The sequence below is a fragment of the Ictidomys tridecemlineatus genome, chromosome 1 (genome assembly GCF_052094955.1).
Source record: "Ictidomys tridecemlineatus isolate mIctTri1 chromosome 1, mIctTri1.hap1, whole genome shotgun sequence".
In the NCBI taxonomy this organism is placed as follows: Eukaryota; Metazoa; Chordata; class Mammalia; order Rodentia; family Sciuridae; genus Ictidomys; species Ictidomys tridecemlineatus.
Genome location: NC_135477.1, coordinates 114,409,441 through 114,423,015, shown reverse-complemented (window position 1 = coordinate 114,423,015; position 13,575 = coordinate 114,409,441). Strand labels below are relative to the sequence as shown.

The 13,575-nt window shown below is 29.8% G+C and overlaps 1 protein-coding gene and 1 long non-coding RNA gene across 3 annotated transcripts in view; both read left to right on the top strand.

Annotated features, from left to right (window-relative positions):
* The window catches only part of Fbxl17 (F-box and leucine rich repeat protein 17), a 505,077-nt gene that overhangs the window by 93,964 nt on the left and 397,538 nt on the right, over nt 1-13,575 (top strand). The gene's annotated exons all lie outside the window — the stretch shown is intronic.
* Nucleotides 4,284-7,443, top strand: LOC144376949 (uncharacterized). Its single transcript, XR_013437367.1, has 2 exons — nt 4,284-5,048; nt 7,153-7,443. It is a non-coding gene; the product is annotated as an uncharacterized LOC144376949 (long non-coding RNA).

Below are 13,575 nucleotides of genomic sequence, written 5' to 3'. Positions count from 1 at the left end.
AGAATTTTTTTCTAAACCTTGAAGTCCTTTTGCAGCTATGGAAGAAGGTGGTCTTCTACTCTGTGTACTACCTCTATTGTAGCAGATAGTTGAACCTAATGTTGTTTTAGGTTAAAAAATAGTAAAAGTTGCTCTTTTAGAAACCTATATGCTTTAGTGTGATTGTGTCCTTATATACAGTTTCCACGTCTGCAGCTTCAATTAACTGTGGGTCAAAAATATTTGAAAAAAAAAATTGCTCTGCCCAGACTTTCCCCTTGCATTATTCCAAAAACAATGTAGTATAGCAACTTTTTACATAGGATTTTACATTGCCTTAGATATTATAAGTAATGTAGAAATGATTTAATGTGTATAGGAGAATATGTTTAAGTTATATGCAAATACTATGCTATTTAAAAAAGATTTTTAGATGTTGATGTACCTTTATTTTATTCATTTATTTATATATGGTGCTGAGGTTCAAATTCAGTGCCTCACACATGCTAGGCAGGTGCTCTACCACTAAGCCACAACCCCAGCCCCATGTTGTGACATTTTTAAAGGGCACTTGAGCATCTGCAGATTTTGGTATCTGCAGAGGAAACTGGAACCAATCTCCTTCAGCTACCAACTTACATGTATCGCCATGCAAAACCAACAGAATCTTTCATTTATCTCACAGCATCATACATCTTTAGGCCTACTTGACGCATTTTGAAGTAAATTTTCCCCTATTAAATTATTCAAAGAATGATACTATCAATAAGTATACTCCCCTCAAAATATATAAAAATTTATGCTTGAAATAAAGTTTCCGCCTAAAATACACAAATTCATGTATTTTCCCATCTATCTAAGGTAGACAATTATAGATAAGGTTTTAACATTCAGATGTAACAACAGTCCTTTAATATTAGGGTCTACTCAGAATAACAGGACCCTAGAAAAGTTTCAGGTAATGTCTCCAGTACTAAATTTTGATATAAATTTATTTGAATCAAAATGGTACTTTTTACGTGGAAGCTATCCAGATGTGTTACACATTAGTAGTGTAAATATTGTTTTATGGAACTTTAATTTCAGACCCAGATAGATAAAACAGATGGGTGAATGTTTCTTTCTGTCAAGATTGGTCAGAACAGTTTGAAAGAATCTCCTAATAACTGCTGGAGTTCTTACCTAGCTACTCTTGTGTGCTGAAATTGCTGAATAAATTTCTTAGTCATCTTTGATATCAAGTTCAATTTTTTTTCAATTCAAATTGAGTATGCTCAAAATTCAAATGAACTGAACTCATTAAGATTTTTTCTATTCCCTTTTATTATAATAATATCTTTCTTCTGTCTTCCCATTCTTTGGTAAAACCTTTCAGTGGTTTTTCTTTTCATATAGGGTAAAGCCCCATATTCCTTAGCATAGTTGACATTGTCTTTCTTGGCTTGAACTCTGCTTAATAAGCCTCACTCTTCCTATGTTCTTACAAACCTACTCTGCTTTATTTGAATTCACATTTATTTTTGGAACATGCCATTCAACACTCACTTCTTCCTTCTCAAAATTATCTTTCCCCTCTTTCCACCAGGCTTGTTGATTTATGACAACTTTATGAGATGGGTTGTGTGTCCCTATTTCAGATGAGGAAATTGAAGCTTAAGAAGTTTACCTTTCCCAGGAATCAATTAGATTCCTCTCTTTAAAATTAAAAAATTGGCAAAGTAAATCATTTATTAATAGAAAACTTTTATTATTGACATATAATAGAGAATTGGTTCCTAATACAAAAGTTTTATTCTTTCTTGTTTAAAGAAGGATCAGTTGGGGCTGGGATTGTGGCTCAGTGGTAGAGCAATCGCCTAGCACTCGCGGGACCTGGGTTCGATCCTCAGCACCACATTAAAAATAAAGCATTGTGTTGTGTCCATCTACACCTAAAAAATAAATATAAAAAAAATAAAGAAGGATCAGGAGGAGGTCTCCTTTCCCATAGGGGAGGGAAGTATTTTTAAATTAAGAATGTATAAGGCAACAGAAAAGCAATATTGACAGGGAGAAAGGAGCTTTTTTGATGTCTAGGTCTTTTTATTCTTGGGTTGGTAATTGTGAGAGATTTTCTTCACTGGAGTTCATTTGAGTTGATTTTTGTTCTTGGCAATCTAAAGGGCAAAATCAAAATAGATATGTGTATTTATTTCTCTGGCTAAGATTAGTTTCAATTAAGTAGAGAAAAATTTTACTGAAGAGTAATTTTATTTACAAGTTTATTTATGAATTTACTTGGAATTCTGAAAATTTCTTTTGAAAATAATTATATATGATTATTATCTTCATTGGTTATCTTGTAAATGTTGAATAAACCTTTAATGAATATTAAAATGAAATAGTAATAAGTAACACCAATGAAATACAATTATTATAGCAATATCAATAACTCAAATATGATTAAAATAGGTTTACTGTAATGGTGGTACTTAGAAAAAAAAGTAGATTTAAAGGAGTATACTATACTAAATACAAATTTTCATGGAAATTTGGCTGCTTCAAATTTATTTTAAACAACTATGAAAACTGCTTAGTGTCCATAATAGATTGTTTTGGATTTAAAAATGTAATAAAGTTAAAATGAATGGAAATGCATATCTTTAAGCTTTGAAAGTTAAATTAGTAGGAAGGAAGGAACAGCGTATATGATACACTCCCCCTCCAATTAAAAGCATTGAGGAGACTAAATTTCCTCTAGTTTAGTGGTTCTCAAACTCTGGTCTATAGTAAATTCACTTATACTCTTAAAAATAATTTGAAATACAAGGAGCTTTTTAAATTATCTTTATTGATTTTCTTATATTTGAAATTAATAGAAAATTTGAATATGCAAGTATATTTTTATTAGCTGTCAGAAGATGTTATCACAGGTCATGTAATTTCTGAAAGATTCCGTTGTGTACTCAGAGTAGAAAAAGAAAACAGGTTAACATTTATTATTAAAATAGTTTTGGCTTTGCAGATATGATGGACAGGTCTCAGGTGAGAATCCCTAGAGCTTGAAAACTTCTCCTATAATTAAATTCCTTCCACTTTTAAATGACAGTGACTTTTAGTTAAAAAAATCAACAGTTTTTAAAACACATGTTTAATGTGGTAGTTCAGTAAACTCATCCCTCAAATTCGTTATTATTCTCCACAGTAAAGAAAGCAGATTGACTTTTCTTTGTATTTGGTCTTCATTTGGATGACCATAATATGAAAAAAAAAATGAATGAATAATGTTGATTTTTTTTTATCTGTGTATTAAGTGAAGTGATATGATCATTTGCAATCTGAGACTAGAAATGTGTATATACATTAAGTTAATATCTGATGGTAATAATGTACTTATTTTGCTGTCCATTTTTAGCCATACATTATGGCTTACTACATGGCTATTATTTGAGCCTATGCATGCTAATTGAGAGACCATAAGGAAACTAAACTTCGAAGCACTTTTATATATGAGAAAAGCTCATAATATTTCTGAGTGGTTGGTGTGTTTATATGTAAATCTTTTTTTCAGATTTTATATGTAGAATTTTATTTTGAAAATATGAAATCTTTTGTCAGGTCATTAACATTAGCTAGACTTGAAACAACAGTTTGAATGTAATGGTGAAGCTATATAATACCATATACAATTTGCTTTCTTAAAATGATAGTATTTGAAGCTGTATATTAGGTACTTTTATTATAAAGTGATTATAAATTCCCTTTTGTACATTGAATTATGTGTTAATTGTGACTTTTTTGGCATGAGGAAATTTTGTGACTTTATAATAAAATGAGAAAATATTTGAACAGTGAATTATCACTACTTTGTCTTTCCTCATAAGATTTTCTTAAAATGAGGCATATCAATATGTGAATATCATAGATTATGTTATACAAAAAGCTATTAGTGTATATATAAAAGATGTCAGTGCTGAACATTTTTTATTAGAGTATCCCTAAAATAGAGAACATCCTAATTCTTATTGTTTAAATACAGTTAAATTAAAATACTGAATGTGTTTCTTAAATAGCAATTAGGTTAAGGGTTTGGTGAGGGAAATTGTGTTATAATTTATTGTTTAATTGGAAGAAATTTTGAAGATTTTGCACGTAGAATTTTATTTTGTAAATATTTTAAAAATTTCCAAGGTTTTTTTTTTCAGTCCTAGGCAATCATAGGCAAATTTTCTTTTTTAAAGAGGTTATTTTCCTGCCTTTAAAAATTTTAAAAGTTAATTTAATTAATAAATTTATTTATTATTTTTGTGATACTGAGGATTGAATCCAGGAGTACTTTCCCACTGAGCTTTAGTCATTTTTATTTTTTATTTCAAGACAGGATCTCACTGAATTGCCAAGACTGACCTCAAACTTAAAATTCTCCTGTCTCAGCCTCCCAAGTCTCTGAGACTCCAGTTTTCCACCACTGTGCCCAGACTTCCCTTTTTAAAAATGTTTTTATTTGTGCATTGTTATTATATATAGTAGTAGGATTCCTTGTGACATAATCATACATAAACATAACAATTCACTCCAATTCATTCCCCAGTGTTTGCCCTTTGACTCCTTTTTCCCCTTGTTCCCCTTCCTCTACTCTTCAAGTGATTTATTTTCCTCAGGCTAAAAGCTTATTTAGAGAGGCATCTAAGTAATGACTGGATAGAATTAGGAAGTAATAATGTGTATTCCTAACTTTTTGGGTGGGAATTTGTTTGAAACAGTTACCTCCTAGACTAGCATTGAACCTCCTTTCCTTTTGTATTGAGGTATTTGGGAAAGTATTTGTAACTAGCGATGACCTTATATTTATAAATTGCATTATCTTTTTCTGTATTTTAGCATAGACTTTGTTTCTCCTTGGTTGTATCAATTTAGTTACATTGGATGACATTTGTATTTTTAGATAAATTAGTCTTGACCAACTGCCTTATTGATTGGTCCAAATTTGTGGCATGTTTTTCAGAAAAACATATGATGGGTTGGCGCACAGAAATGTCACATTCCAATCACGACATGAGAAATGGTTGGATTGCCTGTCCTACTAGGAGGTATTCTTAAAATTAGTTATCCTGCTATAGCAATACATATATATCCCATTAAGAATGACACATATCTACATTTTGTTATTATCAGAATTAAAAATCGTGGTAGGCATCTATACATTTCATAGAAATGTCATTCTAGAAATTAATGTGCCAAACTTTTTTGAATTACCACTTTTTGACAGTTCTTCTAAATTGGAAAATAATGTCTTTTAGTTGGTAACTGTCATATTCTATTTGTGATAATAACATATACATATTCCCAAAATAATGAAGTTTTTTAGGCCATGTAAGAATAAGTGCTACTTATCTAGTCGTTTTTAGTGATTGGACCCATGGTACTGCAACTTAAAATGAAAACCCCAAACTTAACCACAGCTAATTTCTATAGCATTCAAATAGTAATTAGTTTAACCTTAAAATTTTTATTTATTAGAATTATAGCTTCAGAGTATGCTACATAAGAAAGATGTAGGAGGGCTGGAGATGTAGCTCAGTAGTTAAGTCCCTAACTCTACCAAAAAAACAAAAATAAGAAACAAAAAACCAAAAACACACAAGGATCTTGCAGCAGAGATAAGCTATTATAAATTTATGCTGAAAGAAACTTAGCAAAATTAATAATAAAGTTGTTTTATACATCAGTGTCAATAGTTTTCCATGAAAAAATGACTTGCTTTGTTTTTAAAGTTCCCTTTTATTTTTATATCTCTGAAACTCATCTTAGATTTTGTTGTTGAATTCATCTCTGTGTGTGTGTCTGTGTGTCTCTGTCTCCTTTATTTTAAGATTGGCTAATAGAAAACTGATCAACCAAGTAAAGCCAAATTTCATAGAATTAAAATATAGGAATAATAATACAGGGATTCCTGTTTTTTTTTTTTTTCCGGTATACACCAAAAGTGCAGTTTTAATTTTACAATTAAATTAAATTAAATGAAATCCTCTAGTAGGTTTGTTGCTTTTTATTTTGTGTGTGTTTGTGTGTGTGTGTGTGTGTGTGTGTGTGTGTGTATTGCACATATCTATATATATATATACACAAACACTATATTTTGCTCTCTGATCTAATTATGGACTGTAAACTATTTTAGATGATAAACATACACATATTTAATATTCATTTTCTTTGAATATAATATCAATAATTTTGAATCATTAATTTTTTGGAACTAGCAGAAATTTACTCATATAAAAAAATTCAGGCCTTCACTATATAAAATCAAGATAATAAAAATATAGCCTGAAATTTAGATCTTTTTTTTTCCCTCTTTGTTGCTTTTTTGGTATATATGTAAATGAGCCTAAGGGAGTTTTATCGTGATAATGAATATGTTTTAGGTCTAGGAGTTGCCCTCCACATTTTCTCCAATTGCTTCCACAGCAAAATAAAACTATTATTTCTTGTATATAGAACATTATTAAACTTTACAGTCAAAATATCTCTTCATGGAGATAATTAATAAAAAAAAACAACAAATTTTATAGTTATTTTTAGATAATTTGATTCACACCTTTAATTAAAACATTTGTCTTTGCTTTTAGAATTATTGTTGTATAATTCTAAAAATTGAACATGAGAGAACAATCAGAAGTCATTTGTTGTAGATTTGGATGCTTTGTACAAGTAGTAGAAAGCAAGAGTTGAGTGGGTTAAATTTACATCTAATATAGTTGAATATTAAAGAGTATATGTATTTTCCATGCTGAAATGTTTTTAATCAAATGGAATTTTTTTAGTATCAACTGAGTGAAACTTTTGAAAATTATTTTAGTGTTTCTGTTCCTAAAATCTTTGATGTAGGGATGTAAGCACCACTTAATCTAATCATTAGCATAACCAATGATTAGTTTAAAATGTTTTTTTGCAGTCTCAAAGGAGATGCTGATATGTGATTTTTTTCTTGTTTCAGAAATTATGGATTACATAAATGAAAAACGCTAATTTTAGTTCTTTGTAAGAATGGACACATTTCTTTTGACCATTAAGAAATTAATTTTCTGAAAACTCTTAAATATCCGATTTAAATTTTGGACATTTACCCATCGTTTCAGATGTTCTGGGAAGAAGTAGTAATGATTTTTCCATGACATCTACCCTTTTTTTCAGATTCTCGATTGACATTTTATCGTGTTCTTGTGTCCACGCTATTTAGTTCCTCCTGGAGCCTTCTGAATTTCACATGTACTGCTTCAATCAGCTCCTGCAGAGTGGATAACTTACCTAGGGATCCAGGCCTTACTGGACAGCAGCCAATCATGAACAAGGGGGCATACTGGCCTTGGGTTCTTCCCCCCACCTTTTAAAATTTTAATTTATATATATATTTACATTTCAAAGTATAGATATTCATTATAGTAAGTTATTGGAAAATAAAAAGTCAATGAGTTTTTCTAGAAATATATATCATTTAAAATGAGGGGTTATATAGAAGAGCCTACTTGCTGGATTTTCTTTCCTTTTTTTTTCTTTCTATAAACTGGGATGTCTTTGTTTTCTAGTACATATTTTTATAATATTAACCTGTTTGTGTGGATATGGAAAAGCAGTTGAAAACTGTTTTATATTTGTACAAAATGTACTTTAATGGTATATTGGGGGAAAAAGGACTGATGAGAACATTAGGTTTAAGTAAGGAAGTATGAAAGGGATTTGCTTAAGAAGTTTTAAATTAGGTGTAAATTGAAGTAATCAATATATATATCATAGTGGTGTAAAGGTCCACCTACCATTAAAAGAAAAACATGATTTTTGCACTATCTTGACTAAATAAATGATTTTAATAATTTTAAAGAATTTAAAAAACTTATCAGTCTGTTTTAAAATAACAACATGAATTGGGACTACTTTTACAGATTTATGTACTTACATTAAAATTAAGTTTAGTATTCACAATTAGATACAGAGGGAAGTAATAAAGGAAAAAATGTTCTATTAATTATTTATACTACATAAAATTGAAACTTAATATTATTTAAATGAATGTGGCAGAATTTCAGTGTAGATATGGAAGACCCATTTTATAAACTGTAAGAATAAATACATATTTTACATGCTGGAGTATTAGGTTTTCCTTTCTTTTTGTTTCATTTGAAGACATTTAAGAACTAAATTAGGTTTTTAGTTAACGATTAACTGATTTAATTACCTTGGGTCTAACAATGAAACAAATAGAATGAATTTGGAATTGTAAGGCCCTGATACTTTTATTTAATATTCTGTATGAAAAAGAAAGATGGTATATTATCAAGGGATGAACTGTTTTGTGTTCAAGGAGAACTTTGCTGTTTAAAACAGTTATGTGTATTTTCTAGAGCTAAAACATTGTTTATTTTCTAGAGCTAAAACATTTCATTTCTCAGAATGAATTTGAGTTGATTTCTTCTTAGCACTATTAGGCAGTTTAGCGGTACTTAATTTTTGTAAAGGAAAACTTAAGGTTTTAGATGTTTCCAATAAAACTAAAAGCCCACTGAAATTGTTCTGTTGAGACTTTTGTATAAACAAACACTTGTCTATTGATCTCAAATCTTCTTTGACCAATAGAGTAGAAAGAAACAACTTGTTCTATTCATGGGTTTTACACACACACACAATTTTTTTTCCTTAGTGTAGATTCTATTCTTCATTTAGGCTTTTAGAAGCCAAATACTGTGTGCATTCTTACCTTTACATTGAGTATGAGCAAGACGATAGTTTGAATAACTAAAAATTGTTGTCAGGACATTTTTTTTATCACATGAAGCTATATTTTCCAGAATATTTATGTTCTTTAAGTTTCTTCTACAGTAGGAAGAAAAAAATTAGTTATATAATAAAGTTTTGCAGTAGAATTGCTACTTGGATATTTGTGGCAATTCAGGGGTGAAATTGTTTTATCATCATTTTAGAAGAAGTAATAGCATTGCTTTTGATGAGAGTCACTGACATTTAGAATTTAGTCAGACAGTTGGGTCATAAACTATTTTTTATAAATGAAGAACATAGTGTAATATAAAAGCGTGAATTTTTTGAAATATATGGGTTTTAATTTTATCAAATTTCTTAGTTTAAAATCTATCTTCCTATTGAAGAATTAGAATGTTAAATGCTTACTTAGAAGAATTCTGAAGCATGAGTTAACTTGGAATAAAATGATTTCAAATTAATTATTGCTTAATTTATAATGAACATGAACAATACTTTGAAGTTTATTTCTGAGCTGTTTTGCAATTTTTGCAGTACTGCACAGTGTTAGCAGTCTATTATAGATGGTTAGTGAATATTGGTATTAAAATTCTTTTGGAAGATAGCCAAAATTATTTTCCCCTGTATAGAAGAAAGAGTTATTTTGATGTTTATATGTTGGATTTTCTGGTATTTGCTTTTTAAAAATTGTCACACTTTCTGAAAATTATTTCATTGTACTGGAAATGCTGTTGGAAATATTTATTTTCTCTATAAATGGAGATTGAGCACCATCTGTTGGTCAGTCTGAAGTATTTTAATTTGTGAATTCAGCCAAAATTTGTTGTTAAATGTTTGTATTCTTTAATTACTACAGTCTTATATATTATATAATTCTCTCACAATACAGGTACATTTCTAAAAGCTATATCTCTCAAAAAATTCACCAGAATGCTTTTATTATTGTAGATTATAAAATGATCCATCTTTACTGTCTTTACTCTTTAAATTTTCCTAACGTTGCCTTTTCCTTATGAAATATAAGTTATCCTTTGAGGGAGGTGAATGGACTTAACCAATTGTGTTAAGAATAATTAAACTTTAATTATGTAGTTATTAAAGGAGATGATTATTTGCCATGTGTAGGAATCATCAGATTGAAGAAGCATAATTAGGCAATTTCTGTGTTAATAATTTACCTGAATGAAGCTGGATTTAATTTTGAAGAAAATCACCTTGTTTGTTTTCTTTAATATCAGTTTAAAGTTAGAAAGTAAATTACGTGATTGTTGAGCAACAAGAAAACAATAAGACAGTTTAATTTTTAATATATATATTTTTGTAATTTTGAAGTTTTATCATAATGTATTATTTTGTTTAAAATGAATACTTTAGAAGTAGGTATTAATAAAACAAAGTATTTTAAAGATGCTAATTTTATAGTAGATATTAATAAAAATAACAGTAAGCTGAATAATTACTTTTTTCAGAACAAACCAAAAAATAAACCTGAAGTGGCATTTGGTGATCTTAAAGGTATTAAAAATATGTACTTTTAAAGCTGAGGTATCGAAAGCAGCTCTTGGATTTCTTTCCTTTCCTGACATCAAAGTGAGTGATACAGCTGTATCAAAGTCTTAACCCTCATACATTAATAAAGTACAGTAAATAAATCAGTGCTTTTGGGTTTTAGGGAGGTTGATCTTTTTATTTTAGGTCTTACTTTCTAAGTAGAAATCATTCATTGCTTAGTATTAGATGTATTCTTTGCAAGAAAATAGTATAAATAAGACCAAAAGAAATAAGCTTAAGAAATTTGAATTTATATTTTTATATTTCATAACAGAAAGTAACTGATTTCTGTTTGTAGTATTAGAGATTGAACCCAGAGCTCCGTGTGTGCTAGGCAAGCACTCTACCATTGAGCTATATCCCCAGCCCTGATTTTTTAATGTAAAAGTCAAGACTGACAGTGTGAGCTATATTAGACTGTCTTAAATCACAAATCATATCTCATTTTCCCTAAAATCTTATTCCTTCTTTCTTTATCCATTCAATGTCATAACTTCTTTCTGGAGTTTTTATGCTTAACACTTGAGACTTGGCCTCCATGCTTCCCTCTCTCTCATTTTTCCCCTAAAAATTCAGTTTCTAAGCTTTGGAAATGACTTTTCATTCTTTCTCCTTAGTACTCTCCTACTCCAACTTTCTTCATCTCTGTTACTATTCCAGAGAACTTATTAATTACTGTTATTGCCTTTAATCTTTTTTATTCCATGCGTATTTTCAATGATATTAAAAGTTTAAAAAAATTTTTCTGCTGTAACACTTTGTTCATATTAAAGATTCTCCTTTTCTTTCAATTGCTTATTACATAATTGAATTCTTGGCACTCACTGGGCCCTTATAAGTCTGATTTCAGTTGATGTTTCTAGCCTTTCTTTTTTCCCCTTCTCACCCTTTGAGACCTGAGTCACAGACCAAATGTGAAAGAGTCACTTTAGAATTAATCATACTGGTTTGAACTCTACCAACAATTGAATATGCTAGAAACTCTCGGTACCATAAGGGTTATTAGTTATATATGTAAGGTAGTTATGAACTCTTTGAAAACATTAATTGTATTTTTTTGTTAGCTTGTTTGTTTGATCTTTGAATTCCAAGTACCAAGGACAGTCCTTGTCTTGGAGAGGCTCTTAATGGATTGACTTTTAAATTTAAAAATGAGGAGCTATTGGAGGCTTTCCTTTTCTCCTGAGATAGGCTAACCATTAGTTATGTCAGAAGATGACTTTTAAAGGACAACTGTGAGATAGCTAAACTAAATCATCCCATAACAAGGATTATAGGATTATTGTTTATGATCCACAGTTTTCAGTGTTTCTATGACTATTTTTTCTTTTGTTTTTTTTTTCATATTTATTGGTTGGATAACTTTTTTCATCACTTCTAGCAATGTTCTAAGCAAAGATTTATCTGATTTGCTTTTAGTGTTTTTTTGGAGGGATGACGTGGATGGGTGCATAAGTACATCTCAGGAGAATAGATAGATTGATGGAGAATTATAGTTTTAGTTAAAGTTGATTTCTTAATTTAGAGATTTTTATTCATCATTAGATATTGGTAAGAACTTTAAAAGTTTCCTTTGAGGTATATGCTATATACAGTTCTCAAAAATTCATAAAAATATTGAGAATCACTTAGTAATATTAATATTAGGTTATAAAACAAGTATTTTTAGGAACACAGAACTAGGAATTATCAAATGTATTTCATATAATAGATTAAACAGAAATTTGATTCTTTGTTGAGTTGGGTCCTATGTTTTGCATCTTGGTATCATTTAAAATATAAAAGTTATGTAACTTATAATTATTTACTTTATTTTTATTTTAATTGACACATTTTTAGTGCCCATGCTTATGGGGTACAGTGTGAAATTTTATTACATGTGTATGATTTATAATGGTTAGGTCAGAGTAATTTGAATATCTATCCCATCTATCACACATATGACTATTTTTTGTGTTGAGGACCTTCAGAATCTTATCTGTTAGCTATTTTTGAAATATTCAATTAATTACTGTTACTCATAGTTATGCTACTGTGCTGTAAAACATTGGAAGTTATTTTTTTCCATCTTGACTATACCCTATTATCCATCCTCTTGCCATTCCTCTCTCCCCCAATCTCTTCAAAAGCTTTGGTAGCTACTATTCTGTTCTCATCTTTGAGGTCAAATTTTCTTCTTCAACATATAAATGAATATACAATATTTATCTTTCTGTGTTGACTTACTTCATTTAGCATTATATCCTTTGGTTCCATTCATGTGGTTACAAATGTTAGAATTTTATTCTTTTGATTAATATTTCACTCTGTGTGTGTGTGTGTGTGTGTGTGTGTGTGTGTGTGTGTGTATATAAAGTCACATTATTTTTATTCATCCATCTGTTGATCGACACCTAGGTTGCTTCTGTATCTTAACTTACATAAATAGTGTTCCAGTAAACTATGCAAGTCCAGATGTCTCAATGATACAGTGATGGCAATTCCTTTGGATGAATATCCAGTAGTGGGATTTATTGCAACACTATTTCTGTTTTTTTGAGGAAATAGTTTCTATAATGGTTGTTCTAGTTTGCATTTTCACCAACAGTGTATTCAACATTCACCTTTCTCTGTACTGTAGCTAGTATTTGTTATTTTTCCTTATGATGATAGCAGTTCTGTCTGAGATAAGATGATATCATAGTAGGTTTGATTAGTGTTTCCTTGATAATTAGTATTGAATATTTTTTTTCATACATTTGTTGGCCGCCTGTATATTCTCTTTTAAGAAAAGTGTGTTCCAGTCATTTGCAACACCCCCTTTTTCAGTATTGGGGATTGAACCCAGGGGTACTTGACCATGAGCTACATCCCCAGACATTTTTATTTTTTGTTTTTGAGAAAGGGTCTTGTTAAGTTACTTAGGGCCTTTGTAAGTTGATGGTTGGCTTCGAACTTGTGATCCTCAGCTTCCCAAGTCTCTGAGATTACAGTCATATGCCATCACCTCCAACTCATCTGCCTATTATTTTTCCAAATAAAATCCAACTACTGTTTTTTTGAGTTCCATGTATATTCTGAAAATTAGTTCCTTGTTAAAATAGTTTTCAGATATTTCCTCACATTCTGTAGATTGTTTCTTTATGCTGTTGGTTGTTTTCGTTGTCATACAGATGTTTTTATTAGTGGATGTAATCCTATTTCTCTATTTTTGCTTTTGTTGCCTGTGCTATCCACATTCTATCTAAAAACAATCTTTCTTTGCCAGACTAATATTATAAAGAATTTCCCATTTTTCTTCAGTAGTTTTGGATC